Below are 14,435 nucleotides of genomic sequence, written 5' to 3'. Positions count from 1 at the left end.
GGGATAGTAAAATATCTTAAGTGTGGAAAGTAGCTTAGTGTAGGAAAGTAAAGTATCTTTGGTGTGGAAACTAGCTTAGTGTAGGATAGTAAAGTATCTTAGGTGTGGAAACTAGTTTATTGTAGGAAGTAAAGTATCTTAGGTGTGGAAAGTAGCTTAGTGTAGGAAAGTAAAGTATCTTAGGTGTGGAAACTAGTTTAGTGTAGGAAAGTAAAGTATCTTAGGTGTGGAAACTAGCTTAGTTTAAGAAATAAAGTATCCTATTTGTGAAAACTACCTTAGTATAGGAAAGTAGAGTATCTTAAGTTCTTAGACTAGTTTAGTATACAAAAGTAACATATCTTAGGTGTGTAGACTAACTTAGTGTAAGAAAGTGAAGTATCTTAAGTGTGTAGATTAGCTAAGTGTGGAAAAGTAAAGTATCTTAAGTGTGAAAACTAGCTTAGTATAGGAAAGTAATGTACTTTAGGTGTGTAGACTAGCTTAGTGTAGGAAAGTAAAGTATCTTAAGTGTGAAGACTAGCTTTGTGTAGGAAGGAAAGTATCTTAGGTGTGGAAACTAGTTTAGTGTAGGAAAGTAAAAGTATTTTAGTTGCGTAGACTAGCTTAGTGTAGGAAAGTAAAGTATCTTAGGTTTGTAGATTAGCTTAGTGGAGAAAAGTAAAGTATCTTAACTGTGGAACTTGTTTAGTTTAGGAAAGTAAAGTATCTTAGGTGTGGAAACTAGCTTAGTGTAGGAAAGTAAAGTATCTTAGGTGTGTAGACTAGCTTAGTATAGGAAAGTAAAGTATCTTAGGTGTACAGACTAGTTTATTTCCAAGGCGTGGCCTAGTTATAAAACTTCATATGTATATTTACTAATTGATCATTTACCTATTTTCAATCAAAGTTTCAAAATTACCCGAAATCAGTTGATTCTATTAAGATTATACTTTTATTTTAAAAACATCGACGTTACTGCCCATGGTGTTTTTCTGGATTTGAATTTAAAAAGTATTGCTTTCAATAAAAGTTGAGGAACAAACTGTGACCGATAACAAAATGAGTTCGTGTAGAAGGTGGATAACAATGGTATTGATCAATAAATTTATTTATGCAATGAAATTGAAAATGGATTATAAACTACCTTTATACAATTGAAGACAAATGAGTCTCATATTTAAGCCCCAAGGCTTATTTGTAAATTTAGTATGATGTTTTTTTGAAGAACAATCCTGATCATGAACCACGATAGTGCATCATAACTGGGATCGCCCAAGAATTTCACAAAAATTCTAATAGAACATACGGGTAAAAACCATCTTAAAAAGCAGACTTGTTCTTGAAACAACACTGAAGACCTACTATTTCAATGACTAAGCTACTAAGATATTGATAATAGTCAAAAAGTTGATTTTCCGATTGTTAGAGAAAATTCATCCATTTGTTCTTCTTCTTGTTTGTTTCTAGTTAAGCACAAAGCTACACAATGGGCTATCTGTGCTCTGCCCACCACGGATATCGAAACCCGGATTCTACTGTTGTAAGACCGCAGACATACCGTTGTGCCACTGGGGGGGGGGGGCGTTCTTCTTCTTCTTATTATTCATGTTTAACAACCATACAGAAAAAAAACGGCTATGAATATTTTATTCAAACCTGACCAAACCACCCACCGCCAACTCTTGGTTTACTCTTTTACCAACGAATAGTAGGACTGACCGTCACATTATAACGCCCCATGGCTGAAAAGTCGAGCATGTTTGGTGGGATAGGTATTCGAACCCGCGACCCTCAGATTCCGAGTCAAGCGCCCTAACCACCTGGCTATGCCGAGCCGATCGAAATAGAGATTTGTATTTTGAGAAAATAATGTAGACACTATTTCCAGCCTAGTTTGGTCACTTTTCTATAGCCCCTGTTTGTTTGTTTTTAATTATGCACAAAGCTACACAAGGGCTATCTGTGCTCTGCCCACCACGGGTATCGAAACCCTCTATAGCCCCTAGTTGTAGGCTTGAAAATACAATCTTTGCATTTTGATTCAGTTTGTTTCTATACTTTTTTTTAACGATCCCCATTCCTCTTTTAACTTAACATTTTTTAATTATCTTGTATATAATATGTTCATATATAATATAATTATACCAGTTTAAGATGCAACCCCTTTGACATTCGTTTCATAAAACAATAGTTGCAATAAAAAATGACAAAATTTTATTAGTTGTTCTCTCAAAGTATAAAATAGGATATACAGAAACTTGTTTATACATTGCACGAGAGTAGTGGAATTTTCAATCTGATCGAGACCTTATGCGCAAGTGGGCTAAACGGCTACGTGTTAGTGAGACACCTAATTTTCAAGTATAGCCATTTAGATATTTTTGAACTACAGACCAGAGGAAATGCAGTCTGTTAGCAACACCTGCAGCCAAAAGTGCTTTGTCTAGACCTTTGAACCGACTAAAGGACTGACTGTTACTGTTATAACTTACTCACAGCTGAAAGTGGGAAAAATCTCAAATCCTTGACCTTTCGATCTGCAGTCCGACACGCTTATAACTAGGCCACGCGCAGCCCATATTACACGAGAGAACCAATACAGTGCCAATACCAGCAAAGCCAGGTGGTTAGGGCACTGGACTCGCAATCTGAGGGTCGCAGGTTCGAATCCCAGTCACACCAATATTGCTCGCCCTTTCAGCCGTGGGGGCGTTATAATGTGACGGTGAATCCCACTATTCGTTGGTGAAAGAGTAGCCCAAGAGTTAGCAGTGGGTGATGATGACTAGCTGCCTTCCCTCTGCAAAATTAGGGACGGCTAGCGCAGATAGCCCTCGTATAGCTTTGCGTGAAAAACAAACGTACAATACTTAGTTACAAATTAGCTTTACAAATATTATAACACTAAACAATATTACTATAACAACACTTCATATTCATACAATTTAGGTCCAAATATTAGTTTAATTACAACACTTCAGTTTTTATTTAGCACCTACCTTTAGGACTGTAGAATAGCTGGTCCCATGACGTTTGCCTATTTGATTGTTTATGTATTTTTAATGAAGGTCTTCACGAGAAAGTCCCGAGTTCTATCAAAACGCATCCCTACCGTCTGAAACTGTAAAACTTGGTATGAGATTGTAAAAAAATGTAGTATTTTATAAATTGAGATATTTATCCATTAGAAAAAGTGATTAGAAAAATTTTCAAATATATAAAAAGTAATTGATATGTTAGATGACGATATAAGATTGTGCTCAAGATGTAAAACAATCAGACTGATAACAACCATAAATTTTACCAGAGGTGTGATTAAAAATAGGGGCATTTTTATTTTCTGTGGGCCAATAGTATTAGATTTCGGTTTCTAGCTCAAAGTGAGGTAATCAGTATTTATAACCTCTGACAATTCGGTCAAAGTGTACATCGGGTTCGACATTTCATAATGCTGCTCTAACTCATTGCACATGTCCACATTGTATTGTTTCGTTAACACTACGGAACCCATTGTTCAGTCACTTTGTTATAGTGAAGTAGTAATAATTAAGGATTTTCACTACTTAATGCTGATATCCAGTTCACATACACTACATCGACACTGACTCGTTTGTTCTTTTTTATAGTCTAAGTTTGTTCTCGTAATTGTATCGATGTTTACTACAATCCATTACACGTTGTTTCAAACTTGAACATTGCTGAACACTCACACACTTGTGTATTAAAACAATCATCACCTTGTATATTTTCTATTGTTGTGTATACGTCACGAACTAGACTACAGCAAGTTATTCAAAAACCAGTCATTTGCAATCGTCATTGTAAATACGCATAACATAAAGGCGTGCAACCAGTATTGTTTAAGGAGGGTGCTCACTTTAAATCCGCCAATTGCTAAATAAAATATTATAGTTGTTAAAAGTATTCCGTGTATATTACAATGGTTTCTGAGCGAATAACAAGCAAGTATAAATAAGTGTATTTCTCATTGTTTTAAAGTAGATCAGATCAGAGATAAGCATGCAACTATCTCAATATCCTACTATAAATATTTGTTTGTGCAAGTTTTAAAAGTTTATGGTTAACGGGTGGGCTCGAGTCCCCCAAGCCTTTTCCTTCGTTGCCCGTAGCCTGTCTCTGTTTATTACTTCGGGCATTTTTGTGCTTGCTACTTATATGTAGAACTACAGATATGATATAGTGCCTGTTTTACAGACAATTCAAACTAATTTAAACAAGAGTTTTCTGTGTTACGATTCTCGGGGTATTTACAAAATTTTATAATATTAGCCATGTTATAGGAGCTGTTGTGTCATTTACACTAATTATCATTAGCTTCTGTTAAAAGAAAAGCTCCGATAATGTAGCTAATTTAATATATTTGCCTAACTAAGAGTGCTGGAAACAAAAACATATAATATATTTAACGAAAGAACCTGACTATTTCTCAAAACTTCAACTTATCTCAAGCAACCGAAAAGAAATCCTATATCAAAACGTTTATCTCCTTCAGCGAAGCCTCCTTAGTTGATAAAAGAAAATAATTATAGAATTTAACTTGATTTTTAAATTGTTTAAATAGAAGAAATCACGTGCGATAGAGGGCGTACAACAAGGGTGTCGGGGCATGCTTTCTATTTGTAGTTAAGCGCAAAGCTACACAATAGCCTTTCTGTGCTCTGCCAACCACGGGTATCGAAACCTGGTTTCTAGCGCTGTAAGTCCTCAGACAAACGCTGTGCTACTGGGGGGCGCATGCTTTGTAGATGTGTTAGGTTTGTGTATTTCTATTAATAATGATTCATAAGTTTTTCTTTCGTGTACGTTTTGTTACAATATTTTTATGTTTTCTCAATTTACGATTAACTAAAGCTAATTAAAAGTTAAATAGTTTGTAAGAAAAAGCATTAGTAAATCAATAATAGAAGTAAGAAAAATATAGCACTCACCAACAATATACAAAATACACAAGATAATAAAAAAGTTTAACAAAAACAATCAAATCGTAGGAATTATCCTATACATATAAAACAGAGGAAAACAGGTTGTAAGAATATGAAATAAACTAACACGGATATTGAAACAAAATCATACAAAAACCTGGGCAAAACTAAAGGATTTATAAAACATACCTTACTATAATGAAGACCACATAAAAAAGATCTATCTATCAAGTTAACTTTAACAATTGTAAATTTATGCATATTGGTGAAACTAGTTGAAATCTAAAAAAATACTTAGCAAAAACTTCAAATGGACATCAGTTTTAAATGAGCACATAAAGAAACTTAATTATAAATTAAATTACAAAAACATTAAAATATTGAGTAAAGAAAAGAGATAGATAAAAGAAAAATTAAGAAAACACTGTTAACAAAAATATACAAACCTACTAAGAATATTTGTAACAGATGACCTTTTACCTTTATTGAACGCCCTCTATCGCACACGATATATTTTTAAACAATTTAAAAGTCAACGTAATTCTATAATTTCTCTTCCAACTGAAGAAGCTTCACTGAAGAAAAGAAACGTCTAGGTATAGGATTTCTTTTCAGTTGCCTGAGAAAAGTGGAAGTTTTGAAAAGCTTATAACGATTATAATGCATTGATTCCATTAGTTCGGTACCCTCGTTGTTATGAATACTTGCAGCTGTAACATCAGAAATCTCAACTATTTCCTCAGGGTTTTCCACATTTAATAAGAAATATTCACTTGAGTAAATTATTCATTTTTTCAAAGTTTGCATTTATTGTTCAATGATATATCTTTATGTTTTTTTGGAGGATTTCTGTGTGTCTTAATAACGCGGTCTGATCAGAATTTGATATTAAATAAGGAATGGTTCTGGAAAATGTTGTCAACTTTGTTTTGTTGTTATCCAAAAAACATTCACGCGATAAGCCAAAGTGAGCGGAATATGAAACAAAATTGCATAAAAATATCCACGCGATAAGCCAAAAAGAATGGAATAACAGAAAAGACAAGTAGGCTTAACAAATTTAGTTATAAATAGACTAGTACAAAAGCCCGTCAAAAATGGCGGGAAACCATTGTTGAATGCTCAACGAAAATTATAGAATTTAACTAAATCGAATTTCTCTGTACCTCCAAAATTCACTTACTCTTCACTTATTTCATCAGTCTTGAATTAATTCTTTAATAATCACATTTCTAGTAAAAACTACGCAGAAAAATGAAATGCTATCGTGAATAAAAGAATGTGTGAAAGAAACTTAAATGGCACTCTTGAGCCTTTTCCTTGCATTCTGGATCAGGAAGTCGAAAATATAGTGCGGACATTCCGACACAAATTTTCAATTCTTTCGACTATACAAAGGACAAAAGATATTTGGTAGTAATAATCGTTTATTTTTCTTTATTCCATAATGCCAAGTATATAATATATGTGTTAAAATACCAAAAAAGTATTTATTAATTAACATTTATTCACCACTTTTTAAACACTGACTGTATAACGTATTTGTAGTCTAATTTAATACATAAACGTAATATAAGGCTTAGCTGAAACACTACTTAGTAAATTTTATTTTGCTTTTGGCTACAACTCAATGTCATAAAACTTCTGAATTAAACTATTTTGCTGTTATATCACGGAAGTTATCAAAAATAAAGAATAAAAAATATACCTTTCTAACAAATCAAAATTAATATTGAGCATTCAACACAAACATCATAGTTAGCCTAAAGACAATCAAGTAATAATTTTGTTGCTAGGCGATGATGTATATTGTTGAACATTACAAAAAAAAAAAAAGGAGCGCGAAAGCGTTCTCGACAGAGTGACAAAGGTAATAAACCTTTTATAGTTAGCGGTTAGTATTATTTTTAATGTTTTGCACATATATTTGTCCTATATCTCACTTTGAAAAATATTTTTTATTGCAAGCTGTTTTCAAAAACTCGTTCTTTTAATAATTTTAATCATTGATATTATATTTTAAATTATATCGAGGAATAAACAACTTTGATGGTGTTCTTCACAGATAAATGAAAAGCATATTATGAAAAGTTTTAATGTTATTGCTACAAATAGAAAAAATCTGAGCTATAGCTCAAGTTTTATGTATCATCTCCCTCTTTTTTTCACTCTTTAAAGCAATTCTGTTCTCACGTGACAGCATCCCACCACACAAGAAGGCAGCCGCAACTGAGTCCTTATGTTTAAGGTCGGATGTAGATAAGGTCTAACATGTAGCCTACTGGACATCTTTAGGTTTTGCAAATAGACAATAAACGTCTCATAACCCATCATATTTTGGGAAGATGGTAAAGCTTAGGTACAACTGTAACAAAGAAGCTAGTTGTGAGCAACATACGATCACCAGATGTCGCGGATGCATGGTCGAAATCAATCCTTAAAATAACCCATTACGTTAAATGAAATTTTAGACAAGCATTTTTTCAATATGCTATAGCTATTTTTTTATAAGGACATGATGCAGAATATTTTGTGCATACGTTTGAACTTCAAAAAAAAAAGAAAAATATTTGGAACTATTAACTTATATGGGATAATCTAAATTATTTTATTTTCTTTCTTCCAGCTAATAATTACTAACCAGCAGATGTTTGTGTTACATAATTTAGGTATTATTATTTTTTAATGTAACTTTAATATAAGAAGATTTTATTTAGATACACAAGCTTTAGGCAACTTTAAATATTTTACCCATTCGCAGCACATTTTAGACCAAACGTGATTCGGATCAAATATTAACTTTACTAAGAGATGATTAAATAGTTGGATTTCAATTTCAAAAGCTGTCTGCTAGAACATTATTTCCATGAGCCTGAAATATATATTAATTAATGTAATATATTATTTTATTGGCACACATTACATAGTTGTATATTTTGAGGCCTTTCTCCGTTTTAAACGTGATAGAACCGAATTTTATCGATCGCTTCTATGAGTCTTAAGAAGAACTCCAAAGTTATGAGTATTAAATAGTCGCTTTAAATGCAAAGAATAATTTCGAGTTTTTATTTGTGGATTAATGTTTCTATACGTTTGTACAGAATTGAAAAGAGCTAGATTTAAGAAAGTGATTCAGTATAGGGAGCCGTTTAATCCATCTTTAGAAAAACTGAGACCCATGCTTTAAATAGCATACATTATATGTATGTCCACTAACTTTCTAGATGTAGCAGAAGGTATTTAAGTTTTAGGTCTTCCGGTATGTACGTTTATTCAGAGGGATTATTAAACTAATACTGTTTACGTTGTTCTTCCCAGTCTCAACACCCCAGGAGGTAAAAGAACTCAAAATCCCTGTTCGGTCCATTAAGAGTTTGCCTTGTGGCTCTGTTCCATTGTGTATCATCCCCCCACTTCCCACCTTCGACTTAATCTTACCCATTTCCCTGCATCATTGTAGGAATCGATGCATCGTACACAATCGCTGTACGTATCCTGCTTGAGCTATGAAAGATAAATGTATGTTTATGTTTCTCCTGTGAGTAGTAATCTAGAGGCAGTTTGCTTCCTAGGTAGTTTTACAGACGCCTCATATTTGGAAGGTCTTTAAGCGAACACTTCTGTTACTTTGAAGTTTCAGAGGAAATTAACGAGGGAATTTCCCCCACATTTGATTAGACATATTTTGGTCTCATAGGAGAAACACGGCAAACACCGATTGGTCCAAGCAAGTCTGACATGTGACCTGATATAAGTAGCATTACCTATTTTAATATCATGTGCTGGGAGTATATGATATTCAAAATATAAATGAAACAACATAGTTAAGTGGATCAGTGATAAATTTAAGTTTCAAAGCTTCACATTTCTTTTAAGAACACAAAATTTCCATAATTTTATTTTATTTATTGCATAGAAACAAACAAATCTTCAGGTAAATAACATTAAAAAATGTAGTCTATAAAGTGCTGCATTGGTGAATGGAAGCAAAAAAACACATTCCGTGTATTTGAATGACAAACTTGATGTTATAACTTTTAAAGTGGTTTCTGGGAAATACACACATCGAAAGGAAGACTAAATATATAAGCTTAACAGTAAAGATTGTAATTTGCAAACTGAACGTCAATTTATTCTCCCTTCAACTAAATGGCCAGGTCGGAGGTCAATAAGTTTAAGACAAAGCCGTCCCAAATTTTTGCTTTACTGACCAGAGATAACGCAGTCAGCCAGCACCACCCGCTACCTCAAGAGCTTTATCCGGTCTTGGAACGGAAAAATTGGCTTGATTGCCACTTTTAGAATGTACCCATGACTGGAAATGTTGAAAAAAGAGAGTCTACACATTAAGTAAGAAGACAGAAGCTACAAGGCATGAAACAATGATTCATCATTACAAGGATCTCTGTATGACAGCTTTAGTTAATGTCATGCTATTTCAGCTCACATAACCACTAAAATATAGCTCTAACTCTATGCATATTTCTAGTTTGTCTGTTTTATTGGATTTTGCGTAAAGCCACTCGAGGGCTATCTGCGCTAGCCTTCCCTAATCACTAACTATAACAGGCTTATTCCCTTTGTCACTCTGTCTAGAACGCTTTCACGATTATTTTTTGGTAATGCTCAACAATATACATTATCGCTTAGCAACCAAATTATCACCTGATTGTTCTTAGACTAACTATAGTGTTTATGGTGAATGCTCAATATTCATGTTCATTTGTTAAAAAGGTTTATTTTTTTATTCTATATTTTTTGATAACTTGGGTGATATAACAGCACAATAGTTTAATTCAGAAGTTCATGATATAGAGTTGGAGCCAAAAGTAAAATAAAATTTACCAAGTAGTGTTTCAGTTAAGCCTTACGTTACATTTATGTATTAAATTAGACTACAAATAGGCCTACTATTAGTAACGTTATAGAGTCAGTGTTTAAAAAGTTTTAAGTAGCGAGTAAATGTTAATTAATAAATATTGTTTTGATATCTTAACACATACATTGTCTACTTAACTTTAAAAGATAAAGAAAAATAATCGTTTATTACTACAAAATATCTTTTCTCTTTTGTATAGTCGAAAGAGTTGAACATTTGTGTCGGAATGTCCGCACCATATTTTCTACTTCCTTTCCAAGAATACAATGAAAAGGATCAAGAGTGCCATTTGAGTCTTTTTTCAGAGTGCAGACGTTTTTGTTTATTCACGATAACATTTCAATTTTCTGCGTAATTTTTACTAAAAATATGCTAATTATAGAATTATTTCCAGACTGATGAAATAAGTGAAGATTAGGTGCATTTTGAAGGTACAGACAAATTCGTTTTAGTTAAATTCTTTAATTTTCGTTGATCATTCAACAATGTTTTCCCGTCATTTTTGACGGTCGTTTATACTAGTCTAGAAGTGATAGTCTTGAGGTCAACACCACTATCGCCAGCTCTTGGGGTGCTCTTTACCAACACCCTTTTGGTTGAAACGACGATCATATTCGGTAATGGGGTTCGAACCCACGACCTGCAAACTGTGAGTCGAGCTCCCGAACAGCTAAGTCATACCGGGACTCGTGGAATGATTGGTTATCGCCATGCTTTCTTAAAGTATGGTATTCCGGTCAAGTTAATACCATACTTTTAATTATGGACTAGGCGTAGGTTCAAAGTGTTCTGAGAATTATCGGTTCGCGACTCGTTGCCACAAAAACTCTCTCCGCACTTTGGGACCGTGTGTGAGAGGGTCAAGTCCCACTATTCGACCGAACTAGACTACCCCAAGAATTGGCGATGGATTCTGTTGACTAGCAGCCTTTTCTTTCAGTTATCAGTTCAAAATTTAGGATCGCTATGCGCAGGTGACCCTTGTTATGCGCGAAATTCTGAAATAAACAAAAAAATATTTTATTGGTCTTCACAAACATAGATACATATCTATGTGGATAACTTCCACTGGCAGTATTTAAATTCAGTACTTGCGAAAAAGAGCGTTTCATTAAATTCCCAAGATGACGAATTTAAGTAATTGATTTAAAAATTGTAAGTTATTGAAAGAAATGAAAACTCTTGTATATCATTAAATAACTGTTTACAAACTAATCTGACAAGCATAATGAGTGTATGAGGTGGAAAGTTCAATGATTGTTTAATTACTAAAATGTTATTACTCTTTTACAACATTGGTACATTATCGAATACAATACAAAACTTTAGTGAGCGCATGATACAACGGTTTTTCAGGTTTTGCAGATTCGTTTTCTTTACTTCAAAGAATTTTTTTATCGATATAAAAAAACGGAAGAGAAAGTAATAAAAGGAAAATCCAATATTAAAACCTGAAAATGCAACTTTTTTGATATATTGTTCATCGTTTTGTTAAAAAAGTAGTTTAACTTTTTTTATCCATACTGAAGGAAGGTTTGTCCTTGTGGACCAAGACGTAAGAATTAAAGAGTAAAATTATCAGCTTTTTCCAGGTGCCCATCTCAACCGATCGATGAGACTTTTTCCACTGTGATATATCATCTAACTTTCCCTTCAGTTTTCCTTCTGGAATGAACCACGGATTGCTATTCAGTGTAATTACCCTTTGCATTTGAATTCTACCTTCAATTATATCCGGTCTTCTCAATTAAAATGCCGTTCAAGAAAAAAAAATGCTTATATGTACTAACGGCTTCTTTTGATGTGTAATTTTTCTTAAAAGTAAAAAAAGGCCCCAGAAAGGAGGGATATTTTCACATGAGCAAGAAAAACATTTTGAGCAATATAAAAGTTTATTATTAATGTTTCCGAAAAAACACACACACATTAATTTGGGTGTACTTAAACTCAGTTCCAAAACATTTTCAAAACACACTCGAAAAACTCAATTTATATGATAGTTACAAGACGCGTCGTCAGAGCTTGTATTATGCGTGGCTATGGGTCACCTTTCTAAACAACCATTTGAGTCGTTCATTTTAATGAAAACCTTCTGATGAAGATGAATTAGTATGCACACACACACAGAAAGGAAAAAAAAACACCTTTTACAATCAGATTTTTTTAATAATGTAATTTTCTCTAAGGTTAAAATATAATCATCTTATCAGTACCATAAGGTTTTCGATGACTTTAGTTAAATTGTTAATAAGACGTATGCACAATGCACTTTAGGAATAAACAGGGTAAAAATAGTATTAGGTGAATGATACCACCAGAGGACATTGACAACATAAAATTGGGGTGATGTTCACGTTCAGTAGGAAGTTGAGCATTTATTGGAAATCAAAGGGCAAGATACAAAAATTGTTAAATCATAATTATATTTATCAACATTTCTTATAGGCACAGTGTATTTTAGTTTGAGTCAAAATGTGCCTTTCAATATATATCAACGAACTGTTGTACGACGGAAAGATATGGTAATGATTAGCCTGATTTTTGTTATGTAAAGGTTTACAATAATTGATTTTTAATGCGTTTTGTCAATACAGCATGTTTTTTAAGGTTTCAAAACATATTATGTTCGTTTTCTGTTTCTGACTTTAGTCGTCAAGATAATTCGTTTTAAACTTCTTAAAATGATATGTAAGCAAGCCACGTGGACAAAAAAAATCCATATCCTTATCTTATCTTATTATACTGCAGCATTTTTTGTCGCAAGAAAAAAAATGTTGAGGGTATTAATTTTTCCGCCAGTACATCAGAAAATTGGCTATTATATCGAAGACGACATTGCACAGCCCCTAGGGGAATTAAAAGTATAATAAAAAATCTGAAGTTTCACCATTTGCTAGGAATGTGTTCTTGCACCCATACATGCAGGCTTGCGCAATTATCTTCTCCCACAGAGTCCCTCAAGAAATGCCTCGGACAATCCTAATTAACTAAGGTGAACGAATGCAGCGTGCCATGAACAAAGTCATTTCAGCGAGAAATCGCTCCGATTCTATATTTGCAAATCTTCAGGAGAGACTATCCCTGTTGCCATGGTAACTCATATTGGCTTGATGGGAAGGCAAAAAAATTAAACTTGTGCTAGCTATTCCGGCCTTGTTTTTTTTTTGTGTGTGTGTGTGTGTGTGTGTGTGATCTCTGCTTTAAGACGTCAACCATTTTTCTTCGACATAATTGCAAAAAGGATGACTCATATTAACTTTGTTAAGATATTAAACCTATTTTGCCATGAGAATTAAACAATCTTTTCATTGTAATATTTATACCTAGTTCAATTTGAAGTATATCTTTAAAATATAACATTGTAAAATTTATTTAAAAAAGATTAGCAAAGGTGTATATGTGTAAATCATGTATAGGTATCGTTCTTTCAGAAGCAAACCATCAGTTCAAAATTACAGGCTGTATAATGTTTTCCCCAAATAACACTGTTACCTATAAACTGGAAATTATGACATCGCATCAGAATAAGGCTGATAAGTATTTAAATACCATCATTATTCTTCACTGGCCAAACATGAACCTGAAGTAGGAAGAATTACAAGAGCGTGTCAACTACACTTTATTTGTTATTTATCTTGATATCAAGCAGAGCTCACCATCCCTCTGAACTGATTCGTCGACAACATCATACAACAAGCAAAGTATAATTGAATGTTATTGTACACGGTTCTGTTTGATAAACGTATTTTAATTTAACAAATGTTTTATCTTCTTTGTTGTTGTTTTCCACATTTTATTATTTGTAGCCATTATGTGACCGGTAAACAATGATGATATTTAAATTGCGTCAGTTTATTGTGACGTAATATTACACATGTTACATCTAATTACTAAATAAGGCATTGTTACGTATATATATGACTGTTTCAGTATAATACGGATGTATGATGTTGTGCTGTTTACTTCTTCGTCTGTGACTTTCTTTCATATATTATCACCATGTATCATTTTGTCAAGGTATCGACTGATTTAAGGTAATTTACAATTTACGTCAATGCTTGATGTAGTGTTGTTAACCTCATATCAAATTTGTAATGATAAAACAACCTTCTCTTACATAATATCTTCAATGTATAATATTGGACAAAATGTTTGCATATTTTGTAACAAATAAGGTCATTATTATTAAAATGGATTCAAATACACTTAGCGCTGTCAAACTGCGAAATGCTTGTCATAGGGTTTTATTCATTTCTATCAAGACTTTTTAAACATACGTGTGTTTCTAACACCATGAAATCAAATATATATATATATACTGCAGTTGTTTTTGTTTTGATTTTTCACTGACGTTATACCTTATCAGAAATTATGTATTTCCACACATAACATATACTTTAATATCAGTAACAATGGTAAGTAGCTGACGACTAACATCTATACTATTACTCTGCTTGTTTGTATGTACGACCGAGAACCTGCTGATAAGCATGCGTAGTTAGAATGTGTCCCCAAGAAAAACTGCGCATGCGCATTATTCACTCGATGACAAACTGTCTGCATGCGGCAGAGAGCTGCAAAGCTCAGTGATCAAGTCGCTACAATTGCTGTATCAAACAAGAAGTAACAAC

This window comes from Limulus polyphemus, unplaced genomic scaffold, assembly GCF_000517525.1.
Source record: "Limulus polyphemus unplaced genomic scaffold, Limulus_polyphemus-2.1.2 Scaffold201, whole genome shotgun sequence".
In the NCBI taxonomy this organism is placed as follows: Eukaryota; Metazoa; Arthropoda; class Merostomata; order Xiphosura; family Limulidae; genus Limulus; species Limulus polyphemus.
Note: the sequence above shows the minus strand (reverse complement) of the source record.